Genomic DNA, 13,305 nt, shown 5'->3' with positions numbered 1-13,305 from the left:
GCTTGTAGAGTTTTTGAACAGGGTTTCAGTATTTTTAATTACTGTGCCGCTTGAGTCCCAACATGCGCAGTAATATATGGCAGAATCCTCTGTCTTTAGTCTGGATATTTTCAAAGCTATATTTGAATCTGACTTCTTCTGGGTGTTAAATAGTTTTAAATCAATATTAGCATCTGGGGTAGCAGTTCCACCACTGATTGGTGAATATAAGTATAAGTATAAGTATAAGTGCAGTAATAGAGTCAGAAAGTGTCTGAATAATGTCTGCATTGATGTCTGGGTGGATTTAATTTCTGTGAGTAACAACGGGGAGGTTTACACTTTTGAGTGTCTGTCCTCCTCCTAATCTGAGTTACATAACAAAATATTATCATTCAATCGGATTAATGACATATTGGCATCATATTTACATCTGAAACGGCATGTTTTGTTTATTTACGTTTTGTTTAATGACTTCTAATTGTGTCATTAATGCATTTTGCAAAACAACTGCATTATCCTATGAAATTAATGTAATTTTAAATCCATAAAGTACATAAACAACGAAAATGACATAAGCTATAGCCACGTGATTGATTGTAATGTTCAATAACGATTTAAAAAAATATGTTTAGATAAAATTATTAGAGTAACGGACTTTTGCATTAAATGTTACCTCGTATGTGAGCATGTGTGATTCTGCACCCCCGTGAACTCTGGCGAACTTTGGCGTTGTGCCAAGAAGATAAATCTAGAAATCTCTACTAATATAACGTCCAGACGGTCACATTTTAAACTATACATTTTCTACACAGAGGAGGTTAACTGCACATTACCGTCCTGGGGTTTGGAAATGTTGTGGGCGTTTCTTAGACGTTTTAATTCCTCAGATAGCCAAATGCAACAGCAAAGCTTGTGAGCGCGCTCCGACGCTGATGACGCCAGAATAAAGAAATTTAACAGGATCAAAGCAGCGAAAATGACAAGTGAAAGTGACAAGGATGCAGCACAGAATTGATAATATTGCGCATATTTAACAGATTAAAAGACAAGCAACAGATTAATGGATGCTTCTTTGATTTTGAGGTTGCATGCAAAATCCAGTTGGCTGAAAAACCGAGGGTCAGTTTGAATGGGCATGACGTCTCTGGTGCCGGGGTTTAGCCCCGGATGGCCCCAGCCCAATTTAAATCCTGACAGTGATTATCTAAGTTGAAACAATATGCTTTATATAACGTAGAATTAACTGAGTTTTACTTACTAGTTTGTGAGTTTCTTCTGTAATGCATGCAATGGCTGAACAGGAGCGAACAGGACGTCACGTGTACGTCACATGGATGGTAGTGCGGCTGCGCGTAATCGCGGGTAAAGGAGAGGGGAGGGGTTAAGGTTGTATTCTATTTATCACATTATACAAATGTATTTTATTTTTTTACATAGTGCTTTTAGTGTACATTTTAATGAATACATATTACTACTATTATTTCAATCTAAAAATTTAAAAAAAAAAAAAAAAAAAAAAAAAAAAATTTTTAAATCTCATTCTGTTTGGGGGGGCCACTGGGGGGGCCAGTGACTTTTATGGGGGGGCCGCGGCCCCCCCTGGCCCCCCCTTGGGGGCGCCACTGGTTGTTACTGCTGAAACCGTCTATAAGATTCTAAATGTTTTATCTATTTTTAAATCATGGTCGCTTGGAGTTGGAGTTAGAATCGGGGTAAATTGATTCATTGGATTAACTCAATAAAATTGTGGGCAGGATTTCCATCCAATATGAATGTGTACCCCTAACTCATAAAAAACTGCTTTACACAATGAAAATATATTGAGTTAGTCCAACTCAATTTAAAGTAAATGCGCCACTCTTCTGCACGATGGTAACCAACAATTGCAAAAAAAGATGCGCCATATAAGTGAACGGGAAGGATTGGCATATCATATGCACGCAAAATTGAAATTTGGCATATCTATTGCACAATAATCAAACTACGTGTTATTTGTATGCATTTTGGTGAGAATGGGCTGAAAACAACAGACTTTTAGTGAAAAAACAGAGAAATGTAAAATTACAGTTTTTAACAGTGCACTATTGTTTCCTCCTTCTTATATAAACCTTGTGCATGCAAAAGACCATAAAAAAGACTAATCTCAACATAACACCAACTGTGATGTTACAGAGATGTACGCCATCAACATTAAATTACACATTAAATTAAGTACGATGTTGTTACAATGCTACAAACAAAGATGTGACTGCTGAGTTAGCGCTATAAAAACAGTTTCATTTTGGTTTCCTGTTGTGAGTTTCTCTCAGGGTTTATGTATCAGATGTAATAGTTTTATCTCACTGTGGTTGCCATCCAGGCTGCACAGTAATAAACACCGGCATGCTCCGTCTTTATTACTGCAAGTTTCAGGTCATAAGAATTTCCAGTTTTCTGGCCTTCAAATTCTTTTGCATCTTTTGTGGTGACACCAGATGTGGTCATGTAAAGCAATCTTTTTAATGTCTCACCGTCTTTCTTTAAGTACCAGTGGACATAACCAGTGTTCAAGTCTGATACTTCACATTTGAAAATTACAGTTTTTTGAGATAGTTTTGTCCAGGATATCTGACTTTGTGTTAAAGTCAAACCTTCCACACCTGTTATTCAATAAACAGAAAATTAGTCATTTGTTGTTTATGAGTCGTTATTTACAGGTTTATTTACTCTAATACTGAAGTGTACTTACCATAGATCATTAAGATGAGAACAGTACACACATATATCAGCATCTTTCATTTAGTTATGTAAGAGACTATATAAAAAGCTTTATGAGATTTCTTGTACTCCCTACAATGTGCTGAAACCATTTCTGAAATTGTTCATTTACACGTTGCTGATGTCATTTCCTGAGGCGGAGTTATAATAAATGTCAATGTCTTTTCCATAAATGATATCAGAAAGTGAACATAAAAAATATATTTTTTAATGAAAATGGATTCCTCTTTATCATACCTGACTGTTATATCAGATATTCAAACTGGATTCTCTTAAAATGATTGTAAGTAATTTACAATACAAATTCGTGAACACCTGAAGTGTTGTAATCCTGAAATCCTTTTTGACTGCTCAACAGCACCACACACTGCTAGAGATGAATAAATAAACTATATACAAATACTACAAATATTGCACTTGATTTTTATAAAAAGAAAATAATAATAGTATTTATACACAAAAGTTTTTTCCAAAGCTTATTGATCTTGTTTCAAAGTCTTTATAGATGCTAAAACTATATACACAAGTATACTATTCGCTGACTTATGTGTGCTGGGAGAATCAGACAATTTGTTACATGTTGATAATGTGCTATAAAGATGAACCTTTAAACTTACAGTATATGAACTCTTTATTCAGTTTACAGATAAATCAGCAAAGATCACAGAATTGCATCAGACTAGTTCTCTCTGCACACATTTTAAGCTTTACGGTCTAAATCTGAACTCAACTCCAGGCGGTAATAGTTTAAGCTTACGATACAAGGCAATGCTGAGTGTATTAATCTTAGGCCCTGTTTGAGGGGGTCCACACTGAGTGTACCATATGAACCTAAACACTCAAAAATTTTGTTAAATGCCGCATTAATTTTTTGGGTGATCCACTCATCTGAGCAAGCTGTTTTCTTGCTTTCTGACAGTAAAGATCCAGTTGATTCCCTGAGTTAAAGGTGCTATTTGTAATAATTGAGGTAAAATATTTTTAAAAATTAGCTACACGCATCAAAAGAATGAGAAGAAATAAGGGCAAAGATATCATTAAAAAAATGACAAGGTAGTGCTGCAGAAATATAAATCTGAATTAGCATGGTAAATTACTAGCTACACCCCGACTGGTGTTGTAATACCAGTTTCGACCATTGGAGGCGGTATGCGGGCCACGCACATAACAGCCAGCCAAACTGCAATACACGAATAAGTCGCATGTGTGGGAGTACAGCCCTCTACTACCGCTGCGTCCGAAAAACTAAGGCAGCTGACTTGTTGACTTAAGAGGCATGAAGGCAGCTTAGAGAAATGCAATTCGGACAGCCATGGATTCGGACATGCCTTCCTGCCTTGCAATAGGGTTTTCGGACGTATTTCAGTTCAGGGAAGAGAGTGGAAGAATGGCTAAAGCAAGAGACATTTACCACTACCACAACCATTTGCTGCAGGGAACAACGCGCTCGGAATCACAAATAAAATATGATAAATAAAGGAACCGAACCAGAGTAAATACTGGCACTGCTTTTCATCGCTGGAGACAACTAATGGACGTAAAAGAAATGAGGTTCGACTCCGAAATGACAACATTTCTTTTAGATTGGTAAGTAAGATGCTGTTAGTATTTGGCTAGAAGTTCACTTATAATAGGCATTGCGATAACCTATGCTCAGCTTGTACATGAACTACGGCTTTGTGCAGTAAATGTGGCTCCATCTGAAAGCAGCTGATGGCGATTCACTTTTAATCAAGAAACCGGCTTTACTGACGAGAAGCGCAATGACTATCGCATGCAAATTATCGCGCATCCTTAGCTGTTAGCGTTTAATAGTTAGCTCTACCCACGGATACTATCCTGTCATGAGCAATTCGGTCCCCCCTGGCAATTCGGTCTCCCCTAGGACCCCGATTGGTACCTAGCACTAATGCCTGTTCAAAAATTTGTCATTGCGATATCTCGTTTGCGTTACCGGGCTAGCAAGCTAATTATGTTGTACAAAATAGAAGCATACAAATTTTAAAAAATAAAAGCTAACAAAAAAGTTATATAATAAACTAATATTCATGTTGCAGACAAGTCAGTACTTTTAATTGTGCTTATCAGTGCTTATAAATTATAATTTAAATATGTGATTCAGCTATGTAGTAATCGTGTTTTGTATAAGTAATTTATTAACTTTACACAGTACAAAAGTGGAAAGGGTAGCTACAGTATAAAAATCTAAATAATAAAATGACACAAGCAATGTGTAGATCTCCCACCTCTAGCCTTATTTATATACTACTATATGAAACATATCTTTTAAAAGACATCAATTGTCATTTTAACAACGTTCTAACTACATAACTCATAATGCGATTTTGTAAGGCGCTAAGAAAACTACCCATGAGGAGTTTATCAGCCAATGGAATCACGCGGGGGTCCTAGGGGAGACCGAATTGCCAGGGGGGACAGAATTGCTCACGACACCGGTTTTCACCTGTTATCTACCAAGCTGATGCTAAAATGTAACATTAGCTAAGAAGCTTGAAATGTCTTCGATGATAATGAACACCAAATGGACGCACGAAACGTAGCGGAAAACATTGCAATTTTAATGAGACCGAATGTTTTTTTTGTGACAAACTTGATATATGCTGCTAAATTTGCAGCCGCTAAATTAAAATAGACCAACTCACTTTCTGGAGGTATACTGCCCCCGTCTGTTTGGAGTGTGGAGTATGAATTGATTTTTTTTTTGGCGGACATTTTAAATTCTCCCTTTAACCCTATTGGTGTTCCCTATTTTTTAGCAGGAAGAGTTCCTAAATTCTTCTCTATTAATAATATATTTATACCCCCAATTAAAATGCATGCACATCTTCACCAGCTATAGTTGGAAACTAGTTATTATTTCATAAAGTGTAAGTGTGGTTTGTGGTTTTTGATTAAAGCAGGAAGCTTGTAGAGTTTTTGAACAGGGTTTCAGTATTTTGAATTACTGTGCCGCCTGAGATCCAACAAGCGCAGTAATATATTGCAGAATCCTCTGTCTTTAGTCTGGATATTTTCAGAGCTATATTTGACCCTGACTTCTTTTGGATTTGAAATGAATCATCATTAACATCTTTGATAGCAGTTCCACCACTGATTGATGAATATAAAATTCGCTTTAATGTTTCTCCCTCTTTTTGTTGATACCAGTGAATGTAGGTGTCACAGTTTGATGGGAATTGGCAGTCTATAATAACTGTTTTATCCTTAGCTTTGACCTCCCACATTTTCTGTTCCAGCTTTTGATCTCCATCCACTATAAGCAAAAAGACACATTAAATTAGTTTGTACTGTATGTTAAAATCCAATGAAAGACATAATTGCCAAAATAAATGACGAATCTTTGAATCACTACATGGATCACTCAAGAGTGCAATAAAATGTTTGTGTGATAACAGACAAATTATAAAAAAGTATTAAAAATCAATACATACCTCTACATATAAGATAAGTAAAAAACACAAAGTATAAGTGCAGTAATAGAGTCATGGTTACAGAAAGTGTCTGAATAACGTCTGCATTGATGTCTGGGTGGATTTAATTTCTGAGTAACAAATGGGAGGTTTACACTTTTGAGTGTCTGTCCTCCTCCTAATCTGAGTTACATAACAAAGTTCACTTTTGAACATGTGATTGGTTGTGCACATGAACATTTATGGGATATTTTGTCTTATTTAATTAATTGTAAAATCAGATTATGCAGCATGAAGTCATAAGAATTTGGTTTTGTGAGTCAATTCAACCTACTATTTTATGTTTTGGTTTGTGAAAAGTTGACATAACTTTTAAAATCAAGTTGAAATTGTTTAACTTATATTTTTATGTTACTTTAACAATCATGATGAATTGACCAAAATGCTGAATATTTTTTACAGTGATGGTTTTGTCAAAAATGTTGGCCTTTCTTCATTGCTTTTTGCTTCTCTGATCACAAACATCCCAGACAGAGTTGAACTCTTAAAGAAGAGTTGTGGTTTGGTTATTGAGAGAGTTTTTATAAACTGTAAAAATTCCTTGCTGCACATAAATTATTAAGTTTAAACTTGAATTCATAAGTTATTTGAACGTTTTTGACTAGTTAGAAGTTGCTATGAATTATAAAAATAAAGTAAGAACTTAAGCCTATTCAACTATATTTTTTATTTGAGTTGTATTCAGGGCCGCCTTAACCTAATGTGAGGCCCCGGGGCTAAGAGGTTTTGTAGGCCCCCCTTCCCCGCGATTTATAGTCACATTTTTTTTTTAAAGTGTAATATCTAGGTAATCTACATCACAAAATGCATTAGTTTCTTTCGAGACATACAACAGTGAGTTTTCCCTCTTTGAGCCAGAAAACACCATAATATTGTTATTAACATATCACTAAGTCCACTTGAGCATAAACACAAGACACTTTATTTAACAACCACACACAGCAACATGTGGTGATAATAAAACCAAAATGTGTGAAAGTATATATGTCTATAAGCTTTATATTTATATAGTTTTTGGAATATACAACTTTGCAGAAAATTGCCACTCACTAACTAAATGCTCACCACAGTTTTAAAAATATAATAAGTTAAAGTTAGTTTTAAAGTGAAAATGCATTAATGATAACAAAAGATAAGTCTTTATAGACAGAATCTTGTTAAATGCATTAATGATAACAAAAGATAAGTCTTTATAGACAGAATCTTGCTTTTTAATCAGTTATTTATTTTGTAGGCTACTGAAGATATAGTATGCATTGTATTTAGTATTAATGCATACATAAGCATGTTAAACGACCAAGTATAAATATGCACAAGACAGACAGGGAACATACCTGTATATAAGATCTTTAGATAATGAGATTATAAATATGAATGGTGCCATCAGGGCAGGGACGGACTGGGGCTAAAAAACAGCCCTGGACTTTCTTCCAAACAGGCCCATCATCCGGCCATTCGCCGCTAGCCGTGCGCAACAGACACAAGGATGTCCTCCCTGCTGAAAAAAACAGCATCAAACCAGCATGGACCAGCATGGGAATTATGCTGGTCTATGCTGGTTTAGCTGGTGGTCACAGCATACCAGCACCAAAACACAACATATGCTGGTATGACCAGCATGGGATGCTGGTGCTAATGCTGGTTTAGCTGGTGCTAATGCTGGTTTAGCTGGTGCTAATGCTGGTGCTGATGCTGGTTTAGCTGGTGTTCACTAGCAAACCAGCACCAAAACACAAGATATCCTGTTCTTGCTGGTAAGCTGTTTTTTTCAGCAGGGCTGATACTATGACACAATACTGTCAGACTATCAGACAAGGTTATTTAATATTTTGTCAATGTCATATTACACTTTGATGTATGAAAAAAATGGCGAAGCCCTATAAATTTTGTCTGTAAAGCTTTCACAAACCACCACCAGGTCTTTGCCAATTCCACAATACTAAACAACACAAATATGAAACACAAGGAAGAACTGGACTCTCATGGAAGACCGACAGAAAGTGCAAGCTAGGATTTTTTTTGTTTAAACAAAAATTTGGTCATTTATTTAGCCTCTTTCTTATATATTAGCACGTTTAGAGTGGTAGCAATCCATGCCTGATATTTTCCCGTTTAATTCAATAGTCTTCATTGTAGCAGAAAATGTGAGCTCACTACAACCTCTCGTATACAATAAAGTCAGTGAAAGATATGAAAACCAATGCAATACGATGAATGTCCACCCACACACTGTTTTTAAATGGGGTTGGATAAATATTTTTTGCTTTGGTGTGTGTGATTTTGGTTAGATGACAGTTGTAGATAATACAGTTTGACAAAAGCACAATGTTCTGTTTTATTTCGACTGTATACAAATGAATGATGTCCCATATGAACAAAATGACGGAGTATGTATTGTTTTTAAGTTTCTACTGTTCAATCGCGCCCGCGCCTCTCTCTCTCTACACACGCACGCGCGCGGGCACACTCTCATCACGTCTCTCTCTAACAGTAGTTGCGCATTACGTTAATTTTCATGCGAGTTTTATTTATTTTTATATCGTGTATATTATATTATAATCTCACATGTCCTGCTACTACTGGCACTTACTCTTGCTGATGTGAAGTTAACTCTGTCAGTCCCTCATCATGACCAGGCTGTGGATGCTCAGGCTCTTGAATTCAGGCTCGCGAATTCCAAGAATCCGTGGACCAATCACGGCTAGCTCGTAGGCCGACTCTTCATCGTTTTTTTTACACGTAGCATCATATAAGTGATCGTATTAGTGCCCCTGCTGTTGGCTGTTCATATTGTGTTATTAGACTTTTTTTCCCGACGGCCGGGCGACGGCCCTCCGTTGAACGGCCGTTCTGGACTTTTCCAGAACGCACAGATTACCAATCCGTCCCTGCATCAGGGGATGATCATTTGAGATGGTTTTGTCGCCCTTTACTTTCTTAGACTTGAACCTTTACCGTTGCGTCTCTTTCTCGTCTTTCTAAACCAACAGATGTGTGTACTGTGAGCTAACGTCGCGTCAAACTACATCGCTCCAGCTGCGCACGCGTCACTGATATAAACGCGAGTAAACTTAAACTTTATAACAACTAACAGCATTATGTGCGCGAACTCCTTTCTTAATTTAGCAGCACAGTTTCTTGTGCACGTTTGGAGAGACTTCTGCATGGCGAAGACTCAGACAGCTGCGCGAGCACAGAGAGCGAACGAGCGAGCGCGCGCACGAAAGAGAGAGAGAGACTAACGTGCAGGAATGTCAAGTTGACAACGCGCACTTAATTACATTACGCGGAATAGACCCCTTCACGGTTCACGTCACAGGCTGTTCCCACTGCGCATGTCGGGGTCAGAAAAGTCATTACAGCTGATTGAGTTGCGTATTATTCGGTATCGTCAAAAATGCCTACTTACGTCGTGGGCTGTGAAAATCGCACGAGGTCTTCCGTTAAGTTTTCGCGATTCATGCAGAATCTCAAAAACAAAAAAATACAACATCTGCGTCTGCAAGCAATTAACGTGCAGACTGGGACAATGCAAAGATCAAAGAGGCTTGTGTTTGTAGTGCTCACTTCATTTGAGGTAAGTCATCATTTTTCAGCACTGTTAGATTAAATTATAAAGCCTAAATGGTATGAACAGTTCGACCCCGTGCTGCGCGCGCACCCGATAATCATTCAATGTTTACAAACCTTGAAGGGGTCTATAGAAAATAATATGTTACGTCTAACAATTTATTTCACGTGAAGTTACAACGGACCAATCAGCAGCCATGTAACGTGCAATTAGAGTGATTGACAGAAAACCTGACAAGTTACTAAACAATATGACATTTTCAGCTCATCATGAACGCAAACTTGGGAGGCCCTTGAACTTGGGAGGCCCCTGGGCTTCAGCCCAGGTAAGCCCGTGCATTAAGGCGGCCTTGGTTGTATTTATACCAACTCCTTACCTAATCAGAAATACACTGTAAAAAAATTCTGTAGAAATGACAGTATTACTGGGTATTACTGGCAACTAGCTGCCAGTAACTTACTGTAGATTTTACATTTGTGTTATTTACTGGCAAACAGTTTGTTCAAAGTTAAATGAACATGAAACATTTTCAGTTTCTATCTTCTACAGTAAGTTACTGGCAACCAACTGCATAATTACAGCACATTTTGACAGTGTAGCGACCCAATAATATTATTCAATATCTATTTCAAGTATAGCAAACAAACATAAAAAAACATGCATTTTATTCACTTTAACAATGTTTTTGGTTTAGTTGTTCTCTTGCATAGAAAAAAACAGCATAAAAATAAATTTAATAAGCAGTGTTTCATAAGCATGACCACATTATCAGAACTTCTTCTGTTGGACAAAACTGATCTTACATATTATGACAATTTTACTTCGTCTCATACATGATATGATAAAATATGATAAAAAAAAATGTATTATAGTTTTGTATATGGATGAATAACTGTGGTTTGTGAAGTTTTTGTGAAGGGTTTGGCTTTTTAAAGTCACTGTGCTGCTATAGATGTCCCAGCATGCACAATAATAAACTCCTGAATCTTCTTGTTTTAGTTTGGTGATTTTTAAAACAAAGTGATTTGATGTTTTCTTTTCTGATTTTATTGACTCAAAACCAGTATCATGCTTTGTTGATCCATCACTGATTTTTGAGTACATCATTCTCTTAAAGGTTTCTCCATCTTTTTGTTGATACCAGTGAATGTAGCTATAGCAGTCTGAAGGGAAATGACAGTCGATAATGGCTAACTTCTCTTCTGCTTTGGTCAGTGAGATTTTCTGTTGCAGCTCAATTGCTCCATTCACTGCAAAACCAATAAATCAAGCTATTATTTACAGAAACTAATAAAATATTAAATAAATGTAAGATGAAATCAGGTTGAAATGATTCGATTACTTGGATCAATATAATACAGTCAAATATTAAAACACTTACTTACCACTGATTATTAAATAAATAAAGAGAAAAACAAATAAATTCAGAAGTGCGCTCATAGTGACGGAGGGAGTCTAGAGAGTTTTGTGTCTTTTATTGGAAGAGGGTGAAATTCATTTCTATAAAACAGGAAGTTGTAATGCTGTTAAGCTCCCTGCCCTCATGATAGACTGAGTTTGTATTGTGGTTTATGATACTAAACTATAATAGAGAACAAACTGCAGGATGCTAATAAATACTGATAATAATACAGTTTGGACAGTGACCTCGTGTCTAAAAGTTACCACAAAACATAGAAATCTGCTGAATCTGTATCTAGTCAGACAAAGTCAGAATAAGCATTGAGAACACAACTAATAAACTCTGATTATTTTATTTAGTGGTCACTTTGTCTCCTGCCTGAATATCTGTGCAATCTGAAATGGATCTCAGAGTTTTATCTCTGTCTTTTATTGAATGTTGCTTATCTTTTCTGCCATACTGTAGTTGCAGGACATATCCTGGTGATCGATCATTTTTTGCATATCTAGATCTACAGTATATAAATTCTGTGTCTGGACTGGAGGCATCTTTGCTGATACTGACTATGTTGTTAACACTTTACAATAAGGTTCATTAGTTAACATTGGTTAATGTATTACCTAACATGAACAAACCACGAGCAAAACATTGGTTACAGTATTTATTAATCTTTGTTAATGTTAGTTAATAGAAATAAAGCTTTTAATTGTTTGTTTATGTTAGTTCACAGTGCACGTTAACAAGATATTAATAAAGTATTAACAATTAACAAAGATTAATAAATGCTGTATAAGTGCAGTTCATTGTTAGTTCATGTTAACTAATGTAGTTAACTAATGTTAACTAATGAACCTTTTTGTAAAGTGTTACCACTATGTTGAAAAGATCATTACGTGGTGAACATATAACCTTAACACTCTTTACTTGTATAAGTATCATCATTGAATATTTATACCTCTCTTAAACATAAACTTTTGAAGAAACTTGAACATGAAGAAACTTTTGTGTTTGTTTTATTTCTTTTCCCTCGGCTGTTTTCCTGAGCGTATACATGGGGTGAAAAGGTTTAACCTTACTAGATTAGTATGATAATTTAACAAATAGTTTTTTGTTATTGTTTAATATTTCCACATTTTATGACCATCAGCCTATATTATATTGTTAACTTTGCATGTAAACCATGAGTTAACCTGTGTTTAATGTTTGCCTATTTTGATTCTATAATTTCTAAACTGCTTGTGGTTGCATTACTCAGAGATGATCTGTCTTTACTGTAATTACAGTTGCATTCTGGTTTCCTGTTGTGAGTTTCTCTCAGGGTTTATGTATCAGATGTAATAGCGTTATTTCACTGTGGTTGTTTTCCCAGGCTGCACAGTAATAAACACCGGCATGCTCCTTTTTTATCTCTGAAAGTATCAGGTGGTACGAATTTCCATTTTTCTGGCCTTCAAATGCTTTTGCTTCTTTTGTGGTGATGCCAGATGTGGAAATGTAAAGCAATCTTTTTAACGTCTCACCATCTTTGTTTAGGTACCAGTGGACATAATCGGTGTTAAGGCTTGTTACTTCACATTTGAAAATTACAGTTTTTCTAGAAAGCTTTGTCCAGGATATCTGACTTTGTTTTAATGTCAAACCTTCAACACCTGTTATTCAATAAACAGAAAATTAGTCATTTATTGAGTCATTATCTTCTGGTTTATTTACTCTAATACTGAAGTGTACTTACCATAGATCATTAAGATGATGATAGTACACACATATATCAGCATCTTTCATTTAGTTATAATAAGAGACTATACTGAAAGCTTTATGAGATTTCTTGTACTCCCTACACTGTGTTGTAATAAATTCTGAAATTGTTCATTTACACTTTGATGATGTCATTTCCTGAGGCGGAGTCATAATAAATGTCAATGCCTTTTCAATAAATGATATCAGAAAGTCAACATAAAAAAGACTCAGATGCTTAAAAATGTTTTTTTATGAAAATGGACTCCTCTTTATCATACCTGACTGTTATATCAGACGTTCAAACTGGATTCTCTTAAAATAATTGTAAGTAATTTACAATACAAATTCATAAACACCTGAATAGT

Source organism: Misgurnus anguillicaudatus, chromosome 2, assembly GCF_027580225.2.
Source record: "Misgurnus anguillicaudatus chromosome 2, ASM2758022v2, whole genome shotgun sequence".
Taxonomy (NCBI): Eukaryota; Metazoa; Chordata; class Actinopteri; order Cypriniformes; family Cobitidae; genus Misgurnus; species Misgurnus anguillicaudatus.
Note: the sequence above shows the minus strand (reverse complement) of the source record.